This window comes from Pseudonaja textilis, chromosome 2 (assembly GCF_049901715.1).
Source record: "Pseudonaja textilis isolate UNSWEBS1 chromosome 2, rPseTex1.2, whole genome shotgun sequence".
NCBI lineage: Eukaryota > Metazoa > Chordata > Lepidosauria > Squamata > Elapidae > Pseudonaja > Pseudonaja textilis.
In genome coordinates, this window is record NC_141991.1 from 200,863,103 (window position 1) to 200,890,344 (window position 27,242).

At 36.6% G+C, this 27,242-nt stretch overlaps 1 protein-coding gene and 1 long non-coding RNA gene across 3 annotated transcripts in view; one reads left to right on the plus strand and one right to left on the minus strand.

Moving 5' to 3' along the window:
• Nucleotides 1-460, minus strand: part of SEMA4D (semaphorin 4D) — a 106,094-nt gene extending 105,634 nt beyond the window's left edge. Inside the window, exon 1 of one of the 2 annotated variants that reach the window (XM_087926855.1) lies at nt 339-460. The gene's annotated coding sequence lies outside the window, so the exon portion shown is untranslated. The remainder of the gene's footprint in view (nt 1-338) is intronic. The other variant, XM_087926858.1, reaches the window with a different exon arrangement.
• LOC148127320 (uncharacterized) lies at nt 338-27,028 on the plus strand. Its single transcript, XR_015742209.1, has 3 exons — nt 338-436; nt 24,671-24,769; nt 26,803-27,028. It is a non-coding gene; the product is annotated as an uncharacterized LOC148127320 (long non-coding RNA).
• Nucleotides 27,029-27,242: the final 214 nt, after the last annotated feature.

A 27,242-nucleotide genomic window follows, 5' to 3' on the forward strand; every position in this document is an offset into this window, starting at 1 on the left:
GAGGGGAGGGGGGGAATATGCCTTGAGTAGCGGTGGGGGGCGGAGATATAAAAAGCAGGGGTTGAGGCGAGGAGAATCACCGGGGGAATAAGACTGGATTTATTTAGGCTGGGATTTTTTTCCCCCTTCCTTTCCCATTCCGTTCATTCAGTTTCGATCAGGATCATAATCATAATAATCAAAGAACAATTAACAAACCAACAACCGATCTTCGAGATCACATGAGCGAAAGTCGATTGGGGGGGTGGGGTCGTACCGGGAAGACCATAGGAGAGGTCCACGGACGAAGCAGCCCTCCCTCCCGCCCCAACGAGATTGCAACAGCCTCCACAGCTTACAAGACACCGAGGCTTCGATTCACGTGCTATTGTTACCGTCTCGCTGGTGGTTTTTCTGGGAACTGAGTGCAGACAGGCGAAGGTATTGCACAACGTAGGTATGTTGCAAACAAGGATCAAGAATCACTCCCGAATGATCCGTTCCTCGTGGGGGCGGGGGAATATCATTTCCTATTCTCTTCCTATTAGTACACAGGGCTTAAAAGTTTATTAAAAAGGCGGGGAAAGCGCCCTTGTTTTTTTTAGAGCGTTTATATGCTAAGCCAAGCAACCATAATCATCCGAATTGTTCCTGCCGTTATATATTTACACTTTGCCTAGGAGGTGCTCATTTTGAATTACCGTTTGCCCATAATGTGGCCATCTTCTCTCCCCTCCCCAAAAGAAAGTTCAGGGAGTTCATTTCCCAGAAACCAGAGAAAAATATTAAAAAAGAAACACCTGCTCCTTAAACTGCCGGTTTCTTGGCAAGCTAGACTCAACTGGCCGTCTATTAAGACTGCTCACACAATCTTTTATTCCAGTACTTTTAGTTGCTAGTTACACACCTATCCCACTGAGATGTGGGAGAATCTCGGCTTATCCTTGCTAATAATATAAACCACAATACAGGTACTCCTCGGCTTACAAAATTTTGAAAGTTACAGCAGCACTGAAAAAAGTGAATGACCGTTTTTCACATTTAACAACCATTGCAGTGGTTTGGTCCCTGTGGTCATGTGATCAAAATTCGGATGCTTGGTTGCAGTGTCCTGGAATGAAATCATCTTTTGCAACCGCCTGACAAGTAAAGTCAATGGGGAAATCAGATTAATTTAACAACTGTCTTACTAACTTACTAACTGTAGTGATTCGCTTTAACAACCATGGCAAGAAAACCCATAAAATGGAGCAAAACTCAGTTTAACAAATGTCTCACTTAGCAACAGAAACGTTAGGCTCAATTATGGTAAGTTGAGGAATATCTGTAATACCTGGTGGGTTCAGGAGGTTGTTCCTTCAGAACAGACCTTTGCCCTATAGCTGGAAAAACAGAGAAAATAAAAACCAATTTTGGTGACCTGCTGACTAGCAATTTTTATAAAAATTAACAGTTGCTGTATTAGTTGCAAAGCTGCCTAAAAAAGCCCTACGCAGGCAAGTAAAGTTTTGTTTTATGGTGAAAAACATACTTTTACATAACAGGTATCAACATCAAATCTGGTATTACAGAATTCCAGTTGTTTTATTAACATAATATGATGCAACCTTATATTTTTTCAGATGTTTGTGAAGCAGACTTTTCTGTATCTTAAACTTTTTCTGAAGAATACTTTTAAAGTATAAGTTTGCTTTTGAAACCAACACAAAGTTCCACTGAATCTGACATAGTAGTTGTGATATGTTAAGGATGTCAATTATGCTTCCCCCCCCCAATCACATTTCTGTGCCTTTAAACTGCATGATGGCCAGAAAATACAATTGCTATATCTTTACATCCTTGCTGTGAATTGGTAAGCTAAATGGTAGAGCACATGTTTTGCATTTCCTATTCTGATCTCCTTACCTTATGAAAGAGGTTTGTCTTAAACCCAGAAGAGCCAATGACAGTCAAACATAGGCAGGAAAGATTCAGAACTATTCTGAAGAGGGAATTTTTGCCTTCCAGGATGTCACCAAATGCCTAGTAGACTCTTCAGTGGAGTAAATTAGCAGTGGAGGATATAAGATATTACAGTTCAGCAAATTTTGGAGGACCAGGGGTTCTCCAATAATGGAACAGATGTGCCAGTAGTCTGATTTGGTAGAAAAATCATCTGCCTTGATGAACATAGAAGATTCCCATTGTTAAAACTGCAGAAAAAGTCAAGTTTATCCAAATGTATGCATCACCTTGGCAACAATATAGAAGTGTTTCATCATTGTCACTTTTTTCAAGTCTAATGTTACTTTTTATTTAAGTACTAACTAAATCCACTCTTTGATTTTTTTTCTTAAAATCACAGCAGCTCAATATACAACTCTTAAAAGAAATAGAGCTGGAAAAAAGATAACAATATATGGTGTGGATGACTCATAGTATTCAACATAATTCAGTTCTTAAAAACAACATACAGTATAGTGCTGGCCTTTTAAATGTTAAGAGTTATCATTTGTATATTGTGTTTTCCTTTCAAAATAGTTAAGATGTTTTATTCCTAAACGCTCTCTTTGAGCAAGATTAGGACAAGAAGATGAGTTGCCCAATTATCTAATGAGCTTGATGGTTAACTACAGCTTGACCCAGACACAGATCATATTCATAAGGCACATCATGCTATTTTGTGGTTTTGCTTACTGTATCATCCCAACATAGAAGCACGGTCATTTTGAGGTTAGGTGGAAGTTCTAACCACAGTGTCACTTTGCATTTGCTGCAAAGTAGAGCTACTCTTTGCTGTTCTACTTTTATTTCTTATTCCATCTGATTCGCAGAGACTTTATTTTAAAAATGGGGAGGAAAAATCTTTAGCCTTCGGGGTCTTTATGCCCCAACTTATCTGATTGGATCACCAAAGGCTTTTTGTGGCTGTTATAACTTCCAACATGGCCATTTGCAAACAAAAATAAAACAGAACATGCTGTAGACCAGGGGTTGCCAACTTTTTGAACCTCAGGGACACCAAACTCATAATTTTAAATCCCAGGGACCACTAATATGAATTTTGACTGACAGTGGCTTGCTGACGTTGGTGGGAGAGAGAGAGAGAGAGAGAGATCTGATCTAGCCTCTCTCCCTCTCTCTTTCTTACACATACACGCACACGCATACACAGAGACAGAAGTGGGATTCAAATTTCTTAACCAGTTCTGTGGGCATGGTGTAATTTGTGGGTGTGGCTTGGTGGTCATGTGACTGGCTGGGCATGGCTTGTATGTAAATATAAATATTGAATTTATTAAATACAATTAAATATTAAATATTGATTCATTCAGAGATTGATCTTTCTGCAGTTGGCTAACTGAGTCTGTCAAATAAAATTTGCTTGCAGGCAAACTCACAAAATTAACTCACAACACACTATGTATGTAAATATTGAAATTTTTATAAAAAAAGAGCAACTTTTACCCCAAAGCAGGCAAAGCAGGCAGGCAGATTGAGTTGCTCACAGAATCACAGATTCATTGAGAGATCTGTGAGATCGGCTACCTGAGCCTACCATATAAAATTTGCTTGCAAGCAAACTCATAAAATTAACTCACAACACATCAGGTATGTAAATATTGATTTTTTTATTAAAAAAGAGCAACTTTTACCCACAATCATGCAAAGCAGGCAGGCAGATTGAGTTGCTCACCGAATTACAGATTCACTTAGAGATCTGTGTTTCTGCCATCGGCTAGCTGAGTCTGCACTGCTTCAATCCTAAGAAAGGTTCAGCTCTGCTCAAGAAATCCAACAATTTCCTGCTTTCTAGCTAATCTAAATCTCCCGGTACAGCAGAACAGCTGATGGTCAGGAAAAAAAAAATAGCAACTTAGCAGGCAAGTTTGCCAGGTAAGGAGTAAGTAGGCCCTTGTGTTCCTGCACAGCCTGGATTAATTGCTTTGGGGATTGCTCTGGGGTGACATTTCTCTGCAGACCACCAAAATTATCTGGCAGACCACCAGTGGGCCATGGCCCACTGGTTGGTGACCGCTCTGTAGACCAGTCAACCCTGATAAGTACTAAACAAGCAAATTGTGAATTATCAAGTTTTGCTTTATTTCACTGGGCAATACTTTTATCGTAGTACCATTGAGTCATATTTAGTATCTCTTGTCAATTTGCTCATGGGTTTTCTCATACTACTAATTCTGGCTTTCAATCTCTTTTTTACTTCCCTTTTCCCACAGACATGGGGAAATGCCTGTGTTTGTTAGGTCTGCTTTTTTGTCTTCACAAAATAATTAAATTATGATACCATCCTGCTGCTTGTTGGAAATTTTGCATATTAGTTACTGAATGATTATTTGACTTTCATCACTGACCATTTACTAGCTTCCACAGAATAAAGTTAGCTAATCCTCAGAGATGACTAAAGCATAGATATAAGTGTAAGAATGATCAAGATGCCATATTTTCCTTTTCTCTCCTTTCTATTTGGTCACTGATAGGCAGACGTGTTTTCAGGGGCAGGAGTAGACAAGGGGGGGCAAATGATCATTACATATAGTCCTTGGCTTTCAAAACCACATTTGAGATTAGAATTTCTGTCACTAAGCAATGTGGTTGTTTAGTGAATTGTGGCCAATTTTACAAGCTTTTTTATTGCAATTGTGAAGGAAATCACACAATCATTAAGCAAATCCACTTCCATTGACTTTGCTTATCAGAAGCTGGTTGGGAAATTTGGAAATTGAGGTTACATGAGCTTGGATCACTGCAACTATTGTAAATACATGCCAATAAAAGTTAGTAGTGTATTTAACAATGTACATTTTTTTCAATACTCGTAACTTCAAATGTTCATTAAATAAATGGTCATAAGTCGAAGAGTACTGGTACACTTTTGTGATGTGAGTTCCAGCCCTCTTGTATGTGTTTCATCATGATGGTGCAATACTGTTTTCATTGTTTTGATGAGTTTTTGATCTTACAGGTGCCTCTGCTTAGAGAAAGTTTGCATTACAGGCCAATACTTTGTATTACACTGATTTTTTTGGCAGAGACTATTAGCAGTTTATGTATAGAATCTGATGCACACTTGAGGTTAAACTCATATCTACCAATGTGTCCAGGTGAAAAATTGGAAAACCGACCAAGCTCCACTTCCATTAAATTCAAACAAGTAGACCAATCTAATAAAGTGAATTTCCAATTAAAGTAGAAGCAAATTATACATGTTTTAGACCTGCCCCCACCTTTTTCTTCTGTGCCTGAAGGCCACAATTCACCACAGGAAGGGGAAAATATTCTAATTAGATAACCACTAGGTTGATTAAAAAAAAAGATGATAGCCTTACTGGATCAAACCAATACCCAGCTTCCCAGAGTGGCCAATTAGATACCTCTGTGAAAGTCACAAACGTGGCATGAAAACAGAAAGTTCTTTGCTTTTCTTCAGCAAATGATTTTTTTTCAAATTAGGAGGTTTCATGTGACATAAATTTCCCTTAATAGAGCTATCCTCCAAAGCTATACTAATCCTCTCCTAAAGGCATCTAAATGAGTTGCAATCACTGTGTCTTTTGGCTGAAGCACTGTCCAAATAATGGCTTTCTTTTATCTATCCTGAATCTGCCAGTCAATTTTATTGACCCTTTCAAGAGCAGCATTCCTAATGCTACCAATCAAACAACATTGTGTAGCAATGCCTTCCCCTCCCCCCCACTCCCTCTGTGGTAAGCAAAAAGGATGGAAAAAGAAGTAGGAAAACATAAGAGACTTGTATGTGGGAGATATTATCTGGATTCCCTGTAAAATGGTTTGAACAAAGTAAGGCAATTTGATATTAAAAGTCTTGCTTGGAAACAGAATTATGAAGGAAAAGGAGAACATTTTCTGCCCCTTTTCTATGTATCTTGGATAATTTTGAGTTTTCTTGTTTTCTCTGTATAATCCCTTTCATGTCACATGTGTATTCCAAAGGCGCTTGAATTTCTATAAGGGTGATAACAATATTCTTCATATCCTGATACTTTTCCAGGAATTCTTACTGTAGTACTAGATTGGCCATGTGGTGCTAATGGTGTCAGCATTAGCAGTTGTGAAAACAACTTTGGTGACAGAAATTCCATCCAAAGTAGTGTTTGTTTTATCAATATTAATTGCCAAATAGTGTGAAGAAGAAGCAAGGTTAGGGAATGGAGACAAAGGGAAGGAATACAGTATTGGAAAGAGTGGAACGCCTCAGTCAATAGCTGGAAACTTTCCCAGAGCATCTCATTTCCTGAGTAAGGCAAACAATAATGATGTCTAGTAACTTGTTCCATTTAAACAAACAAACCGGACCTCAGAATTACAGGGAGCGGATAAAACAATACGAAGAAGCTAAAGGCAAATTCAGGGATGGTTTGATGTGAATGCGATTGTGCAGAGTCAGCTACAGTTCTGCCATCAATTTCTCAAGGTTGAGCATTTTAAATTATCTTTGATGAAAGTCCACATTATGGAACTAAGTAAATGCAATGACAATGCAATTAAGTATAGTCTTGAAATACTTTTCATTTCAAAGAAAGGGCTTTCCAGATGACAAGGCAGTTTTAGCCATTTGCATAGCATCCTCACTGGCCTTTGCAATTGTGTGGTATTCTTGTGTCAAGCTGTTTTATAGTTGAATGGAGAAGTATCTTGACAGCCTGGCAAGTGTTACTATAGAAATGGTAAAGCTTGTTTCCTGGCCTTCAAGGGGCAGTTTGTGCTTTCAGGGGTGAGAAGGTAAGTGTGAGGCATTCTTGCCTCATCCCAGTTCCCACTCTGGGCTTCTTGTAAGGAAATGCTGACATTATGAGCCACAGGTCTGAAAGGCAATGGAGATTTGCCAGCACAGTGAGTGGGCAGCTTCTAAGGATCCTTAGTCCTTATCATTATACTTCTTAATGATTTCTTTTCCTTGAACTGCTTTCAAGCAAACTATATGACATTTTCCCCCAAGCAATGAAAAACATTCAGAAACACTTATTTTCATGCAACATAAAAGACGGAGGACACTAGTGGCCTTTCCTCTTAGTTTGTGAAGAACATGGTGGATATTAAAAATATTGTTTCCAGGTCAAGTGAACATCAGAAGGAAATTATGTAAATAGGTTTGAAACTCTCTATCCCATGCCACCCCTCTATTTAAATTACTTTAATGAATTTAATGTGATTATTTGCCTATTTTCTTAACTCATGCAATCATATTGCTGTGGGCAGCATATAATTATATACATTAATGTGACATACTACACATTGCGGACAAATTTCAGATGCATGTCCATAGCCAATCAACTGGAGTTCAAAGATTAGAAAGTCTTCCTAAATATAAAAAGAAAGGATAATGCTTGAGCTTCTGAGAGAAGCATCTCCCATGGGGCCACCACCAAGAAGGCCTACCTCACCCAGGTCCCATGAATCTCTAAAAAGGAGGCACTCCAAGCACGATTCATGAGATGACCATACTACATTGATCCTCTAAACTTTGGCAAGACAGGGCCTTATATAATCTGGTGCTATGCTTAAAAAAGCTTTATAAATAATAACTAGGATTTTGAATTGGGCCCAGAAGCTAATACTTTAGGAAGGCAGAACAGAAATCTTGCAACGACAAGACTGTTCCACCAGCAGTCTGGCCACTGCATTCTGCTTTAATTGAAGCTACCAAAGGGTCTTCAAAGACTGTCTCACCCACCTGTGTGCAACAGAATACTCCAATCACCTGATGACCAAGGCATGAATTACAGTTGGCAAGGCATCCTGGTCAACTGGTGCACCAAATGAAACTCTCCTGGCCAATCATTTCTACCTATGGATTAAGCAACAGCTTTAGTCCCAAAGAGCTACCAAGTTGTAGAACAGACCTACTTCAAGTAAAGCACAACTCCATCCAGGATCATTGTTAATGGATTGTCTCAATGTTTATTGACAAAAGACAACACAGTCTTGAAAGGGTTGAGCATGTTTTGTTCCATCCAGATTCTGAGAGCCTTCAGAGACTCATCAAAATAATTTTTCAAACCAGAATGGAGCCAGACAAGATTGGTTATGTTGGAAGAAGCTGACAGAACTGGGTTCCAACATGGGGTAGATATTGCTTGAATCTGTATATTTGAATTCTAATTTTTCTTTTGTCATCTTCTGAATATTTATTGAAAAACTAAAAAAAAAAAATCATCAATGCATCTTTTGGAAAAGACAATTGGGTAACAATTCTGAATGTTGTCTAATGCTCCATTCTAAGCCTCATTTCTCCTATTTCCTGTAATCACATCACCCAGACTAAACTGTTTGCAGCCTATTTCTCAGAGCACATGTAATCAAACCCCACGCAATTGTAACATGAAGCAAAAATAAACACACCCATAGAGGCATATCAAGGATATACAGACCTCTCTGCAAAGGACTTAAAAGAATTCTAGAAGCCATGCTATGCAACTTTCCCCTAAATTTTCTGGCATGGGCCCTACGTAAGTTGAAGGCATGGAACTAGAACTCAGTTCACTGACCAGCTCAAAAGAATATATCAAGTGAGTACTAGCTTGTTGACAAATTTTCCACGCTGTTTTGTTGAACTGAAAGGGTATGTAACAGTTTACCAAGAAGTTCTTCATTTATTCATTCATTCATATAGATTTAAAAACACCCAACTCCCATTATCTTTGGTTACTTTATACTATAAAGAAGCAAGAACGGAGAGATGTGTGCTTTCCTCCCAAAAGAAGAGCCATAAAAAAACAGAACCATACAAAACGTTACAGGGGCTCTCCATTACCCTACCACAAGGCTTACGAAAATAACCAGGTTTTCAAGCCTTCCAGAACATCTTCAAACAGGGACCCATACAGATCTCTGGAGATACCATTCAAGCATGCTGTGTTAGAAAAAGCACACTTACAAAATTCTACTAGATAATATTTGTTTCATAGATGGCACCCAGTGCACATCCATTCTGTTGGAACTTAACCAGGCAGGCAAAATTTGTTACGAAATGTGGTTCTTTGAGTAGTTAGGCTCTACATTGTGAAGGGCTTTAAAAATAATATCTAGCACCTTGAATTACGTCCAGAAGCAAATTGCCCTGGAGTGCCACATTCCCGATCAGCTATAAATTCTGAGTAGTTTTCAAGGACAGATCTACTGTATGTAGAATGCTTGTTCTCATGAACATGCAGACATGGTAATTATGTTTTGTTGTTTGAAAGAGCTCAGATAGCCAAAACCAATCAGATGTATGCCTTTTAAACTAGATTGAAGAATCTATAATTTTCACCAAATCTCTATCTTTTTACACTGTGCATATGATGGATAAAGCAGGTGAGGTTCAGTCATATAAGTAATGTCTGCCATTTTGACTATTCATCTCCCTACCCCAAGTAGAGGAAACATTCTAATGATTGAATTTGAGAGGCGCAAAAACAGACCTACATTTCCCGACCAAATTGAATGGAGGCTAATAGCCATTTACTGTGACAATCTCTATTTTTCCTAATAAGGAAACAGAAATAGATTTATTAAGTTCCAGCGGAATTCCTAGATGCCTCTTGTAATCATCTTGCAATAAAAAATGTGTTAATTTGCTTCAGCTGCAAAATTTAATGTCACTTGCCCTATGTATATTGCATTTTTAGAGCAAGAATAAAAATTTACAAAAGGTATTTGAACTGCAAAACAATATCACCATTAAGTACCCAGTTCAGCAAAATAGCTGAAAGCTGTTGAAAAAGCTGACAAAATTTAGTATTTTGTCTCTTCATAATACTAAGAGATGTGTCATAAAAGAAAGGGAGCTAAGTTCTAGCTTGTCTAATCCAAAGATGCATCTCTGGTCCTTTAGCTCTATGATTCAGCCATCCTCTGCAGAATGAGTAGCGATAAGATCATTAATAATATGATGTGTGACATGGAGCTGACTCCTAACTAATACTTTAAAGTAACCACAGACATTTCAAAAGATTCATGACTGACCAGACAAGTCAGGTAGAGGCCATAATCATCGTTTTTCTGCTGAATCTTGCAAAGCTAGGGTTTTAATGTTAGTTTGGTTAACTAACCAACTAACATCTAAAATCTAAAAAATATAATTAAATGCCATTATAAGCTATATGCATTATAATAAATAGGTATGAATAAGTGTCTCAAAGTTTGGTTCAGTTGGAACATATCTCCTATTCTTAAAGCTTCAGAGGAGCCTTATATCCCAAGGCAAATCAAAATACTTTAATTAAATACTTCGTTTCTGCACATTAGATGCAACAGATATTAATAATGAAAACCTGAATTAAAGTAATTTACAAAGTCTGAATGTACATATATAAAAAGTCCTCCCACACTGAGTAGAAGCTATTATTCCCATAGGCTTTAGTAATGGTAGACTTTCAAATAAAAAAGACTTGCCAAAATGACAAACATTTTAGCTGTGCAAATGCCGAAAATGGTAGTGGAGGAAGGACAATTCATTGCAAGGATCTCATTTGCAACATATTTAACTGCTTACAACAAGGAAAAACAGATGCTCCATTGGCTGGGATTTTGATACACAGACAATAGGACTTTCCTAGCAAAAAAAGCAATCTGCTGTTTAAAACGAGCAACAAAATATCTGTGGAATCACATCAGATGAAAAAGTTTAGTATGTGAATTTCTAACAAGTGCAAATTTCCACACTTGTCATTCCCTATCAAGAAAACCAGTAAATGAAGTTCTAAGTGACACTTGCGAGCTTGATTTATTCATATCCCAGTGAATAGAAAAACAAGATTGCCTCTTTTACCCAGTGATATTAAGCAACCCTCCCTGACTTACTGTTTTCAAATGCATTGAGCCACAAATCCCATTATTCCAAACTTGAATAAGCGTTGCAATTTGTCTCCAATTAATTGCCATAATTAATGATTCAATTTATTTATTTTATTTCCCTTTGAATTACATTGATTTAATTATTGATATTTTATTGGAATCTGTGATTATCTGTTTTATTTATCATTGTCATAACTTTCCATTGTACTGTTGTTAATTTTCATTAGTTGTCAGTCATAATTATATTAGTTAGCTACTTTTTCAACTTTTTATTTTTTTATTTTTTGGAAAAAGAAACCTTTATTGAAAATTAACATATTAAAATACATACAAATATTATCTATAAAAGAAAAGTATGTTGACTATGAACTTTTTAAATATGGGTGTTTTTGTCAGTTGTCTCAAAAATCTGTGAGTCTATTTGGGTTCAGCCAAATACAAATAAATAATAACTGAAATCATACTTTCAGTGAAGCATAATCTGCTCAAAATATTAAAATTGAGTACAGTAATGCAGGTTTGTATAAAGGTGATGAGGAAATTGAATAAAACTGATAAATGTAATATTACACTCCTATAACAAACAAACTGCTAATATATATAAAACGAATAGCCCAGTGAATAAAAAGGAAATGAAGCCTTCCTTTTCATCTGTTCCCTCTCCTTTAACCTGCCTTTGTTATGCTGGCAGGATTTCAGTCCCTGTGATCTTTGTCCTCCGTTGAGAGGCATGCAAGGACCTGATATAACATGCTGCCCTATTAATTGAATCCCTTTTGCCCAAGCAAAACCAGGTCATTGTTCCATTCAGTATGGAGTTACAGAAGTTTTTCTGGAGATGGGAAGAGGTTTGTTATTATTATTGTCAGGCAAAAAGACTTTACTTTCCACCCACTGGCGTTTACTGAGTTTCTTATTTGAAAGAACAAACAGTAGTGCACTATCTCATTACCTCTCCAGCATCAATTAAATGAAATGCTACATGATAGTTTGCTGAGGTCTTATTTATTTATTTATTTCTGGGGGACTTGTCTTGAACAAACAAATCTTCTGGGAACAGAATTCTGACTGCCACAGACTCATAAAATAGACTCAGAAAGATAGAGATCAGTCCTTTGATGAAGAGCTATTACAAAACATAAAAGAACATTTTATTGTGGCATAAAATGTAGAGTGAATCTCCCATGCATAAAAAATAAACTGGAAAAGACTGGAAAAACTCTTCAGAACTTACGGGTAGCCATTTAAATTTTACTCATTCAATTGCACAAACAACATTTACTTCCTTCAGTGCCTTTTAAGGAACCATCAGTGGTCACAACTAGGCTTAACCTATAACTGGAGCTATAGGAGTTGGATTATCTAGATCTCAATTCTGTGGATTTCGAAGAAAATTTATTCAAGCTTTTACTTCTCTCTATAGTGTTCTATTTACTTTTATTTTCGCTTTCAACCATTGATAAAATTTATATGCTACAATTTCTAAGAAGTGCTTACAATTTTAATAATTTAAAGTAGAAATTATGCAAATGAAGCTTTTAAATAATTATTGACTACTAATGAGTGAAGTAATTGACGATGGGCACTTTTCATTAGTCAATAAGGAAAGTGCATATTGTTTTGAAACTATTTCAGACATTTTTTCCTGGTAGATTTGTATTTAGCAAAATATGAATGTTGTTTGAAAGATAGATTCCCCTGCTTAACTAAATAAAGTAAGGAAAATTTTATTAGGATTTTTTTTCTCAGGAGATTAAAGAGTAAAACTGGAGAACTGCACTTAAAATCTGCATTCTTTTCTTTGTACAGTGGAAATAGCTAAATATTTTTTTCCTCTTTGCATAAGCATTAAGCTAAACCTGAAGCAAATGAATGCTTCCTGGGAAATAAACATATCTGTGTAAACTACTCCAGCAGCTTTACTGAACCATGACATACCAAGAACTATCCCCTGGAGAGGATTTTGACTGAAACTTGCTGAATCATGTACATATAACCAACCAATCAATATTTGTTTTTGAGTATTATACAAAACAACCTTCGTTTGTTTATTTGTTTAAATGAAGCTCAGCAGCTTCTAACTCCAGGGACTTATCTATATAAGATTTCTTGACAACAAATAATGTTTTTTGTTTGTGTATGTGTTGTATGGGTGCTTTGACCTTTTCTTGGTGGTTCTCCTACCCCACTGTTCTAAACTAGCCTATAGCTTTAGGATTTCTTGGTTGTTTTTCATCTTACTACTAACCAGGTCTGACCCTGGTTAGCATTTTGTAATTAGCTAAACTGGCAATATATTGTTACCTACATAAGCATGCTTTTATTTATCTGCAATCCATAGCTGTACAAGTGCAGTTTTAGCAAAATTGGACTGGCAGAAACGTGAAGGTTCTTACGTATATTGTAGGAGGTAATTTATGGTCTATCCAACTCAAGCCATGTGGGCTCCACTTGGGTTTTTTATTTTATTTTATTTTATTTTTAGTAGTTTTCTTTTTCTTTTGCCAGAATTCCATAGCTGAACAGGGTATCTGTATGAAACAAAGAAAGACTCCAGAAAAGATAACTGGGTTGTTTGCATTCAGTGACAGAGCCAACCTATCCCTCAGGCATTCTTGTGCTGTGTTAAAGGGCAGGGAAAGCTGGGTGGAAGGGGGAGGGGAACCCAACAAAATAAATAGAATTGAATAAAAACAACAAGAATACAATTGAATATCTAATAGCAATCACAATTTAATCAAGAATTTTAAAATAATTGTATAGTTGATCCATTTGGGGGACAGCTTTATGAATAATACTGTAAATGCGTTATACTTAACCCAGTAGTATAGTATGTAGCAAGTAACACGCAGCCAATGTGCTAGTTGCCAGTAAGTCTTTTCATTTGGTAAGCACTTGTTGAAGAAAACCCAACTACAAAGACAACCCCCATTTCTATCTCTATTATTTGTTGTTTTCTTTCTGTTTTCAAATGGTACAAATTAATTTTCACAATGGCAGTGCCAGTATCATAAAAAAGCAGATATAAAACCTGTTCGTGATCTTTTACATCTTCTATTTTTTTTTCTTAGCCCTTAACCTATATCTCAAGAATTACAACTTATGTATATATAGTATATTGCCTGGATACTGACGTTCAGTGGATAGTTTATATGAAAGCATTTCCTTACTGTTAGTCTGCTACAGTAAACTTGCCCAGAAAAGATTAATTTTATGTCTAAAGCAAAGGTGATGGGTGAATGCTGCCCCACTTCATCATACTTACTCCACATAAAAGATATTAAATAGGCCAGTGATGGCAAACCTTTTGGTTGTGGTGTGCTGAAAGCATGCGTACGTGCCGGCACCCACAATGCAATGTGCCCCCCTGCGCATGCACACGCAACATCCCCGCCCCATCCACATCCCTGCACTACACGTGTTTGCCTCCCAGCTGATTTTTGGGCCGTTTGAGGCCATTTTTGCCCTCCTAGGGACTCGAGGGAAGTCTCTGCAGCCTTGGGAGACCGAAAAATGGGGCTTCCAGAAATACCGGAAGTGCCCATTTTCAGCCTCCCGTGGGCCTCTGGAGCCCAGGGGAGGCTGTTTCCACCCTCCCGGAGGCTTGAGGGAAGCCTCTGGAGCCTTGGGAGGCTGAAAATGGGCCCGTTTCAGCACTTCTGGTATTTCCAGAAGGCTCATTTTTCAGCCTCCCAAGGCTACAAAAAATCAGCTGGGAGGTACACACATGTGCAGTGCAGGTAAGTTTGGCTGGGGCTTGCGTGCCCGCACAAATGGCTTTGCGTGCCACCTGTGGCATGTGTGCCATAGGTTCGGCATCACAGAAAGAGGCCAACTAGTTTGCTCCTTTTTTAAAAAAAATAAGTATGTAGCTTACTGGGACTGGCTATATGTTGTATAATGGAAACAATACTGCTTCCTTTTTTATGAAGCCTCATCAGTTTTTGTCCCAACCTGCATTACAAAGTCACTAACTAAACAATGTATTCCCACACCAATCCTGCCCTAGGACAGGATTGTCAAACTGAAGGCCTGGGAGCCAGATTCAGCCTGTGGGATACTTAGATCTAGCCCAAGGGGGTGTCCTGGAAACAGCAAAGGACTGGTCTGTAGTGCCTCTACCAGCGAAAATAGAGGTTGTGAGGACTGCGAGTGGCCCTCTTGAGCTCTGTTTTCACTGGCAGAGGGTTGCAGGAGGGCATTGCCCATGAAAAGGGAGCTTGGGAGCCCATTTTTGCTGGCAGAGTGTACGGGTCTCCACAGGCACCCCCAACATGAGTGGTGTTGAGCTGGCCATGCCCACCCTGGACCTTCAAGGTCAAACACAACCCTAATGCGGCCCTCAATAAAATCAAGTTTGACACCCCTGCCCCAGATGTCAAATCACACAATATAGCTGTATTACTATTATCCTCCTCATCTTTCCTATTACCTATTCCTGTAGCATCTTATGACTATAACTTGTTGTTTGTATCCTATGATTTGTGCTGATTGCTTTATTTCGTATCCTCTGACTATCACTGAGTAGTGTATCTTATGATTTATGTTTGTATTTTATGTTCATGATCATGATTTATCACTTGTTGCTTGCATGTACACTGAGAGCTTATGCACTGGAGATAAATTCCTTGTATGTCCAATCACACTTGGCCAATAAAGAATTCTATTTTGTTCTACGTGTATTTCTGCAGGAACATGGTTAACATTGCTAAATGCTCAATGTATGTTTGATTCCTTGCAGCAAAAAGCAAAGTTATAGCTGAGAAAGTGGGGCTGCATCCAAACATCAAATTCATAGGAGGCCTCTTGGATAAAAGATTGGCAATGTTAAACAGGGTATATAAGTATTTTATTTAACAAACATTTTGCATTTCATTGCTTAATATAAAACATTTTATTTGCATACACTGAGTTAAGTAAGATGTGGAGGGAGGTTTAATTATTCTGACCATCGTCACCCAGTTTACCTGTATTTCCTGCTTTTGGACTCTTGTCACCCCAAGATTTGCTCTAGAAATAACTCTTTTCACAATTTACCTGTCTACATGTAATGTACATTTGCTAATTTTAAGCCATTTGGGGAGCTAATCATGCCTGATATTTAAGCAATAAATAAAACTAATAAACTGAAGAACAGGATAGCTGGGAAGCAAGAGGAAGTGAGAGAGATTTTTTAAAATTCTTACATTATGTAACTATAATACGCATACTACTAAAATGGAAAAAAACAAATACAAACAAATAAGAAGAAAAATAGAGCCAACCTACATTTACCGCAATAGATTTACAGTGCAACTCAGTTTTAACAACAAATTAAATCTTGCCACATGGAATCACAGTGACCTTTTTCATTAGCAAAAAGCCAGTTTCAAAGAGTGAAAATAAACACATATCCTCAATCCAAAATTTTAAGTCTGAAGTACAGTAATAGTCACTTTTTAACAAAACAAAACTATCTTCTTGGATCGAAGGTCAGACTAATAAATTCCAAATCTAACATCCCAACATCCTGATAGTTTAATAACACATTAACCTTTTAAAGTCTTGTTTTTGATTGACAAAATTATATTAGCAATAGTTTGAATATCAGAACAAAACAGAACAGCGGTAAAAAAGGACCAAGTCCTAAGTGATAAACTTCCCTCAAAACATATCTGTATCATAAAAAGCTTGACATCCAATTCTTCTCAAGCATTCACAGAGGTGTCCAATAAATAAGAGAATTAATATGTTAATGAGCTCATCTTAAGGTCTTTAGTATAGTATTTAACATTTATTAGGTGCTAAAATTTGCCAAAATTTATTTTGAAAGTTGTAATTGTATTTAGCATGAGTCAGATATATTAGATACAGTCTCATACCACACATCAGATATGCATCAGAACATTGGCAATGCTCAGTGCTTTAGACTGCTTAGAAACTATCACTGGGGATGTGTCTAGTCTGGCCATGTTAATGAGGATTCATACAAACTGGAACAGGTCAAAGAAAGATAAAGAAGATAAAAAGCAAAAAAGACAGCTAAGGTATCACAGTATATTCATGAACTGGAATAAAGCATGGTAACAAGGTCAGCCAATGAATAGGCAAAACAACTAAGTCAGTCAATGAGGACTGTTTGGAAACTGAAACTAGAAGTAGTCTAGGCTAAGCTCTGCAGCTATGTTAAGCTCTGAGTCTGTCTATTGAAAATGAAACTAACTTGCTTGCTTGCCTGCTGAACTAAAATGAAACTGATGTCTGTTTCTGAGCTCCTGAGTTGCTGTTCTGATCTGAACCTGTAACATGTCTGCTTCTGTTTGAGTTTGCTTCATGTTGGAGAAATCTACAACTGGTATTGTAAAATTTACTTTATATGTTTATAAAGAAGTTAAATGAAGCCTCAGCCATCTGTGTTTACTTTTCTGGCACTTAATTTAGGCTGCAATACTCTGAAACATAAGGTATATAGGAGAAACTGGGTCATCAGGATATGCTTTGCCTTGAGAAAAGACAATCAAGAAAAGAAATATTTATTTGTTTTATAGCCTCAAAAATCAAAAGAGTAGGTTGCAACTTGTGAACATTTTAAAACATGTTAAATAAATCAATAATAATAAATCAATTTATAAATAAGTATTTTTTATAAAGAATAAAGAATTTAGCTTGTATTAATTGTTATTATAATTAAAATATCTAATAAATCCTTAATATAAAATTATATATGAATAATAATAAATCACCTTTCAGATCGACACAAATAACTTTTAACTAGATGAAATAAACTGTATTCAATTATCTTCTAAACATCAAGAAGGAAGGGACTTTATAAATCTCAGCAGGAAGAAATGTGACAGTATAAGGGCCACCACGTACAAGTCCTGTTGTCTCATATATATCCTTGAAACCTTAGATCAGGGGCTCTTTTATGACTTGTGGACTTCAACTCCCAGAATTCCTAAGCCAGCAGGGCTGGCTCAGGAATCGTGAGAATTGAAGCAAACAAGTCATAAAGGGCCATAATTCCCCACCTCTGCTTTAGATAGAGTAGGAACTGTTACCAGGCTTTCTTGAAATGTTGTTCCCAGATAGGGAGATTCAATTGTGTCAAGGTGGGGGCCTAACATAGTCTGAAACTATACTATATGGGACTTTGTTACCAGCACTTAAAATTGAGCCAGGAAACATATCCACCTATTTTATGTAGCAGAATGCCAGGACCTGGTTTGCTAACGTTCTAGACTTTAGGACACAGATTAATGGTCTTACTCAACATGAAGACAGATCCCAGCTAAAGCCTAACAGGTGACATTTGTTTTCTAATATTCATTTGTATTAGAATCAGTGAAGTATTGCTAATTCCTAGTGATTTAACAAAATACAGAAATTAAAAGTTGCAGGTCTCTTAAGAAACACATGCACAGACAACTTATGTATTTGATAAGACTATCCATATGTGAATTGCTTTTCTCATAAACTTAGGGTTCTTCACATCTAAAATACAAATTTGAAAGGACTTCCTCCCATATTTTGCTACCCTCTGAAAATAAATGATGTTCAAACACAAAAAAATCTTTTCAGCACTGTCAAACAAGCACCCTCGTATGCAGCCATTTAGGGTTTATCCTCATGTCCCACAGAATAAAAGCACCTGACTAAAGTGCTTTTAAGGGACATCCCTCATGACATTACCTCAGTAAGCCTAAAGTGCCTTTAATTTTTGCATTTTAATATAATTTTTCCTCTTCTGGAATAAACCTTACTATAATAAACAATATAATTGATGAGGATGACAGTGGCACTGTAAGGTCAGTGACTTCCTCATCTTCTACTGGCCCCCTAAGATATACCTTCCCTAATTCAAATGTTAAATACTGCCTTTTATTGCCAATTTAGCTTGGAATGTGAGAAAGAAGCAACACTTGATTTGCCCAACTTTTTTGATTATATTGATTCTGAAAATAGTGATCTGCTACTTATGAATGTTGGATTTTGAAGAGATTGAAACACTCTTGACAGGAACAAGAAGACCAGCAAACAAAAAAGCAATGGATAAGTTCCTGAGAATTATTAGGAGTGCTAGAGGAAGAGAGGTCAATGGAATTGCTACTATTGGGGCTGGGGGGCGGGGGGACTGGGAATCTCTTGGAAGATTGATTAATTTTTGAAGAGACAATCTGCCTCACCCCACATCTATTTTGATTTTGATTAGTGGCTTTTGGAATTCTTATGAAAGATAAAGGAGAAACCACAGTCTCTGTTATGCAGAATCTGCACATACATGTGGAGGAGATCCTACTGAAGTTGCAAGATCCAAATGCCAAATGTTGAAATAGTAGTGAGGGAGGAGGGTGAGGTTTGTGGTAGGATTAAACTGTTTCAACATTCTGTTATAAACATTCAGTGTTGAAATGGGAAAATGATAACATCTTTTATTGGGCTGTTATCTTATAAACTTGCACAAAGAAGAATGTATATTCTGCTTTTGTTTAAAAATTGGGCTTTCCTATTTGACTGGAAGAGTTGCTTAGCATGTAAAAATTGCAAACAACATGTCTTAAAAGATAGCAGTTGAAAAATAAATGATGTTGAGAACAATTTTACATTCTCTTGCGTACTATGGTACAAACCTGCAAGGAGCAGAAGCAACTTTGATAGATGTTTTAAAATCTAGGTAACTATGAAAAGTTATTATACTAAATAAGAAAAAAATCAGACAAACAGTATACAACCAAAATGGAAGATCAGGCTGGAAAATAAGATCAGTATGTGAAGATCAGATGCAAGCAAGCTAGAACACATGAAAGAAAATAAGCTAAAGAACAAGACAACCAAATAATACCTGATAAATATCAAACTAGAAACAAGGAAGATTAAGGAAGCACTGCAAATAATAAAGCAGCAAATAATAGCTATAGCCAAAATATAAAACTTGAATTACACACTAGGTAGAATCTTCAAGAAAAATTTCTATCAATCCATCAATGAAGAAACTGCAGTGTTAATAAATCAACACCTATCACAAAAGAAACACACAGTTTCTTGTTGCAATTGGGACAACTCAAAGGAATACAATACAACTACAATGCAGCTTGAATAAATGAGGTGGGTAAGAATAAAGACACTGAAAAACTTATAATAACAAACGAAATGGTGGAGAAAAGGGCAAGGAAGATCCAGGATTGGTCAGCACCAAATGAAGATGAACTGCATAGCGTTTGGTTGAAATACAGTATATGACTGGTCTGCACTCACTTATTTCCAAGCAGTTTAACAACATTCTGCAAGGAGGTATACATTGATGATTGGTAATGAAATGAAAGATACAATAAACATGGCAATAGCAACCAATTAGAGACCTATTTCCATCTTACCTATGACTTTCAAATTACTAACTGGCAGAGTAGCTGATGGAATTCAATAGCATCTAGTTAAAAAACAGCTCTTTCCACCTGAGAACAAAGGATGCCAAACAGCAGAGGAATAGAAGATCATCTCCTAATTTGATAAGATGATTTTGGAAAACTACAAGAGAAGCAAGACCATCCTGAATGTACCCTGAATTGATTAAAAAAAGCATTTTATTCACTGCCACATGATTGAATAATCTATTATCTAGAAATAACAGAAGTCGGTAGAAACTTCAAAAAAAGAATTCAAAGATCAGTGGCATAATGGAAGACAAAGTTGCCAGTCAATGGTGATAGACTGAAAGAGGTCAATATCATGAGAAGTCTTTCAAGGAGACTAACTTATCGCCATTATTGTTTATCATTGCACAATTATTGTTTGTCATTCCTTTGTCAACAATATTGAATAATTATGGCTATCAAACATCAAAACATCTGCCAAGCTATCCCACCTCTTAATCAGGATGACCTGAAATTATATGGAAAAATACCACCTGAAAAAGAATTGCTACTCAACACTGCCCTATATACAGCCAAGATATTACAGTGGAGTTTAGACTGAATAAAAGTGCCACCCTCATCATCAAAAGGAGGGAAATAGTGAAAACTGGTGGAATCAAGATGCCCTATGAAAATAACATCAAGGCCTGGATGAAGAAGATCACTATGAATATCCTGGCATCCTTCAAGCTGACAACATCAAACACACTGAAATCAAGAAGGTTAAAAGTGAATATATAATGAGAATGAAGATCTTAAAGGCCAAACACAGTGGAGGAAATACTGTCCAGGCAATTAACATCTAGGAAATCCCAGTCATTAGATACACAGCTGGAATAGTGGGCTGGACTCGAGAACTAAAAAGCCTGGATAGGAAGATCAGAAAAATAAAGACAATGAATCATGCCCTTCATCCACACAGCTGTGTTGACAGACTCCACTTATTAAGGAAAATAAGTGATCATGGAATATTGCAAGTATACTAAGTATACTGTTGAAGAAGAAAAAAGGATACTGGGAGAATACCTAAAGGACAGTGAAGAAGATGTACTGAAGCTAATATATCATGAGTACTGGCAGGCCAAAACTGGCTTACAAGAAAAACTAAATGAAGACTAGAAAATAGACATAGCAAGGCAAAGTATTATAGGGCCAGGACATTTTAAAAAAAGCTAGCAGGCCAAGCATATAACCATAAGATCTGGCAATGGCTAACAGCAGGAAAACTAAAGAGAGAAAGGGCCTAATTTTGGCTGCCCAAGATCAAGCTATAAGAAGGAATGCATAGAAAGCCAGAATTGAGAAAACGGCAATAGGCAGCAAATGCCATCTCTGCAAAGAAGCTCAGGAAATGGTGGATTATTTAGTTAGTTGCTGTGAGAAGATCATAAAGACTGACTATAAACAACAGCATGACAAAGTAACAACAATAGTTCACTGAAATATCTTCAAGAAACACCATTTGCCTGCTAGCAAGAAGAACTGGTGGGACCACTAAATAGACAAAATAATAAAAATAGAGAAGCTAAAGTGCTCTGGGACTTTAGAATTCAAACAGACAACACCTGCCATATAACACCCTGGACTTAACAATTTATGAATAAGAAAGAAAACAAAGTGGGATAGTGGAAGTGGCAGCATCTTGAAACAGCAGTATGGAAGAGAAAGAACTGGAGAAAAATAACAAAATACAAAGACTTGTAAATAGAAATAGAACACCTAGCAAAGATAGTACCAATAATAATAGACCCCTCTAAAACATCTGGGGCACCACTTGAATACCATCCACATTAACAAAATCAGTCAACTGCAAAAGACAACTTTACTTGGGACAAGAGGGGTCCTTGGTCCTCTCTGAGCTTGGTTGTTTTGTTGCAGATGTTTCAGCACTCAAACTAGGTAACGCCATCAGTGCTAGTCTAGTCTAATAAACAACACTGGAATCTCACTGACTTCATTTCCCCCCAGTACAAAATGGAGAAAACTGTATTCACTCAATAAAAGCAAGAAATGATGATGTCTGCAGTGCAGCACAGATCATGAATTTCCTGTTCCAAAATTATAGTTTCAACTAAGATTATGTCAACAGGCAGGCAACCCAATGCAAATATGCAGAGAATAACAGTTATTGTCTTCCTAGATTCAAAAGTCAACCGACATAAAGACTTTTGCCGCTTAGGAAAAAGCTGTGACAAAACTAGACAAAATATCAAAGTGCAAAAATATTACACGGTAATATCAAGGCCATGGTTTTCAAATTGTGACATTTGGCTTTGGAAATTACATGATCAAAAAGCTGAATGAAGAAAATGTGATTATTATTTTTATTTTGTGGTGCTGGAGAAAATGAATGAAAATACGTTATATCAAAAGAACAACAAATCATTCAATACTGGATGAAGTCAAACCGGACTATTCATTAGAAGCAATAATAATGAAGCTAGAATATTTGTGACACGTGATATAAAGACAACATTCACTGGAAAAGAAATGGATGCTCGAGAAAAATCAAGGGAAGTCAAAAAATCAGTGGTATGATAAAAGCAAACAATAAGTTAATAAATTCTCCCATTCTCCTGTGTTTGGACAGACTTGATAGAAAATTATTATTACAGGATTTTGACAGGATCACCATATAACATTATGCCTGTTTCATATAGCTTTCTATGTCCTCCATATATGAATATGCAGAAGAGGCCTTCTTGCAGTGGATAGACAATGCTTAAAATGATGACAATGATTAGAAGTGAGGAGGGGAATTATATTAGAACTCCAGTAATCTATGTATATTACTCTGGACTGGGCCCAGATACCAACATTCAGATTCAACTCCTTTAAATTAAATGAAGCAAAAATCAACTTGATCTTCTGGTTTCCTTGTCTTCATTATTGCAAGATTCTTTTCATTTCCAAAAAAAGTCCCCCTCCACATTCTAATTTTAATCTGTGGATCTTTTTCTATCCATTGAAATTCTGACCACTGTATGCAGAAAGACCAAAGTGGAAATGAAAGATACATAACAGCAAACAGAGTTTAACACAGTTAAACTTTATGAATTACTGCAAACAAACACTGCTGGTTTTGAAAAGGGTGTGTTTCTTTTTACATTGTCAGGAGATATCACCATTTCTGGGTACAGAGTGGGAGATTTATAAGCAGGTGGTTGGCTGGCTATCAAACTGATATGTGAAACTACTTGGTTTGTATGTGTTTCCACAGTAAATGATCTCTACAAACAGTTCTTGTCTTTTCATTAGCAAGACTGTGTTGCAGAGAGGCTGATTACTTAACAGATAGATCTGCTGGTACCTGCCTCAGTTGGCAGCTGGGGCCACTTGAAGGTCTGTTGCTCCAGAGCTGATCTAGATAAGCAAGGAGTGAGTACAGATTTTATCTTCTGTACATATCTCCAAGTTTTCATTTTAAAACAATGGTGTTGATATCCACACAGTTTGAAGAGCCAGATCTGCTGTTTACTTCAAAGAAGGGGAGGTGATGATGATGATGATGATGATGATGATGATGATGATGATGATGATGATGATGATGGAAATAGCTAGGAAACAAACAAATAAATGGCTCCAGCCACAAGATAAAAGTGTTCTATGTCTAAAGGAAGAGTCAGAGGATGAGACAGTTAAGTCAATAAATTGACTTCTGCTGGAACTTTCAGTTATCCATTTAACTGAACAGCATCTGACTTCACGTTACCTCAGATATTGTTTCAGCAAATGAACAGACCCCAGCAAAGGGTTTGATCCCAGAATGTTCTGATTTTATCTAAGCCCAGCTATTCCTTTCTGGATTGACTGGTACAATGGCCTTTTTCTGAGTAGACCAGTACTTCTTGGGGTTTTCCCACCCCCCTCTCAAAAATGTACAGTGGTTGAATTCCACCTCTGCTCTGGCAGAGGATAAGACAGCCATCTTGCTCAAACTGTGGTCGGTCCCTTTGAAAGGATGCTGGTTAGCATATCTTTTTTACTAATCACTTCTGGGAATTGCTTGTTAACTGGTTTTCAGCTATTAGAAACCTTTGGATCAGCAAGTTTCCAGTTTTAAATACAAGACTCACCTTTTTTCCCTGTGATAAACAGCAAAAGGGTAATTAAAACTTTGATTTTTGAATATTACACATAGATTAAGGATCCAGATAAATTCGAAATAGGATTTTGGAATTCATTATAAAACAATCCTGCAGGTAAGAAAATGCTTTTATTTGAATTATTTAAAAAAATACGATTTTAAAACTGGACGCTAAAAGAAACGAGAGGAACTAAAAATTACAATGAAAGGAGGACATTCCAATTCAACTTACTAATACAGAATGAAGCAAAATGTGTTAACACTGGACACATTGAAAGGTATTTTTGAACATCAGACCCAGAAGTTAATGTTAAGAATGTCTGCATCTGTAGAAAGAATGTATTTAAAAACATTATGGAAGGGGAACAAGTATTATCTGACATGATTGAAACTGATTTGAAAATGGATTTAAAAATGACAGGCTCCAAGAATGATATTGAGAAGATTGGTCACCTGGCAACCCAACCCAGCCTCCTAGCAATCACTACCAGTGTCAGCTGATCTCTGAAATACATTACAAGTAAGACTAAGTATTAAAATTCAGAAAACTGATAATAGCTAACAGGTTTCAATTGCAGTTATTAACCGTGAATCCATATATAATTTCCTAAGTGGAACTACGACCTTGTATAAGCAGTTCAAATATAATGAATATATTAAAATGGAAGTTTATTGGACTGGACATCCACTTGCCTGTGTAGCTCCTTTTCACTAAAAAATTCCAGCAAGTTGGCGCTTATAGTAGTTTCTATAGTATGAGGTAGATAAAATAATTTAAGTAAATTTGGAGTGAATATTTCAAACATGATTTGATTTAAACAGACCTTTAAAAATCAGTGGGTTGGGAAAGGATATACACATTCAACCATTATCACTATCTTATTTGCCCCCCAAAAAAGTATTTCTATGTTCTTTAGTCAAAGATGTGCAGAGGTAGGGTAGGCTTCAGCGGTGTTTACATTTTCTAAACGTATATGTAGGCAGAAAGCTTGAGAAACAATGTTTTGGAAATGCACTCTTTTTTTCCATGTATTGCTTTAAAATTATGTGATAACAAAGTTATTTTAATCGGTTTTAATGATTCTGATGGAGGAAGAAGGGAGAATGTTTTGGGTATGTTGCTTCCAACATATATCATGTTTAAAAACAGGAAGTACATTTTTTCCCCTGTGGTTTTTAATTTGCATTTTGGAGTGTAGCTCCGTTAGCTTCATAATGAAAAATGATAATCCCAATTTATTAGTTTATGCAGCTATGTGTTTCTGTAGAATAATTTATCATATTTCTTGTTCTACAATCTAGAATATCTATATAGATTCAGGCACTCTAATGCATACACTAATGGTTGCTATTCATTTCAATAGCAACCAGACAGATCTGCTCATGCTAATAAAAAAATTTCTCTGTATAGGTTTCTCAGTTAACAAATAGGAAGTCTTTCTTGCATAAGATCTTATGTAAAATCATCAGAGTGCAATACTAGAAGATTGGAATTACCCAATTAAGTTCACTGGCAATTTGTAGGATTCATTACGACGTGTCATGAACGTGTCCACAAGCTTAGCTAGTTTTAACAGGATTAGATGATTTAATGGAAATTGTATAACAAGAACCATGGGTTTTCATAGCTAAGTGCACAAAGGTAATTCAGCTCTGAAAATGGTTCCTGGAGAAAATAACCTGCCTATAGAGCATGGTGCTGGCCTTTGTGACAAATTGCTTGCTAATCTATATAAAGCTTCAGTATGATCCAACATTTTTTGGGTTTTTTGGTTTTAATCAGAGGCGGTATTTAGCAGGTTCTGACCAGTTCTGGAGAACCGGTAGCAGAAATTTTCAGTAGTTCAGAGAACTGGCAAATACTACCTCTGACTGGAGATTTTACACTATACTTCTCCTGCCACATCCACCAAGCCACACCCACAGAACCCGTAGTAAAAAAATTTGAATCCCATCACTGGTTTTAATGTTAACCATGTTCTGGATTGGAAGATATGAATTACTATGGGTAGATAGATGGATAGATGTACAGATGGATAATTAAGGCCAAAGAAAACTTTAGAGTATATATATAATACCTGTCTGCAAATCTTTAAAGATGCCACATTTTCTTACCATTGTGCAGTTGCCCCTGCAGCTCCTGTGTCAGCCTTGGAAATGACATAGAAGCTTTAAAGAGTTGGAGATAGGTGCTAGGTTTGCACCCGAGAACATATTTTTAGAATTGAGTGTATAATGCTATTCTCAAATACCAAGATATGCCTCATAAACAGCTTACATATAATAAGAAATATATCAGCACATTTATATCTATTATAATACTATAGTACAGTTGAGGAAATGAAACTAAAAGTAAATCCAGTGCTATTCATGCAAAATGAAGCAGCTGCGGAGACTAGAAGTGAAGGGGCAGAATTACATACTGGGCTTATGTGCATGAAATGATGGAAGGAAAATATAATTTATCCATAAACATATTTTGTGCTTCTTAATGTTGGGTATTGTGAATGCAAATGTGATTTGATTTAAGACTGGTGTGTTACTTTCTTCTAGCTGCAACTTTAAAAACAAATGATAGATAGATTGCAACCCTGCCCTTGCTGGAAAGAACCACCTTGTGCCTTGGATTTCAGGAAAGAGGTTTGTGTACCATTCATGTAGTCTAATTTCTCCTAAGTTTAGACACTACTCATAGGTTTGGCATGGAGCATTGTAAAGAATAATCACAACCCTATTGGGCTTCTGTAAAAACAAAAGTGGGACAAAGAGGAAATCCCAACCTGGCAGCCAAATTAATTATAGCATGAGATATAAAAGGGTAAGAAATACAGCTAAAGCTGGTTTACCCCAACCATTCTGTATACCTCTCCATATTTTTCTATCTTTGCAAGTCATCCTTGACTTTTCATTCTCTTTCATTAACTCCTCAGCTTTCTTTTCGGAGGATCACATCTCCCTCTAACCACAATATTCCCAGATTTTCCTTTCTTATT